Raw genomic sequence first — 262 nt, forward strand, 5'->3', positions numbered from 1 at the left:
TCTCCTTTAATTATTTTTCTCACTTTTTGTTCCTTCATATTTAATGTACAGGAAAAGAGGTTCAAGCTATATGCGTAATATATTTATGAGTAACACTACACTTAAGAAACATTAATGTGCAATAGTGCGAAACATTATTACATTTCGGTAAATGTACAGCAACTGCGATATCGCATCCTTACAGAACACAATATGAGAAAAAAAGTGTGTTTTGATTATAACTTTTTTTAACTTCTATTTTAAGCTATATTTCTATCTGTTT

Source organism: Penaeus monodon, chromosome 19 (assembly GCF_015228065.2).
Source record: "Penaeus monodon isolate SGIC_2016 chromosome 19, NSTDA_Pmon_1, whole genome shotgun sequence".
Classification (NCBI taxonomy): Eukaryota; Metazoa; Arthropoda; class Malacostraca; order Decapoda; family Penaeidae; genus Penaeus; species Penaeus monodon.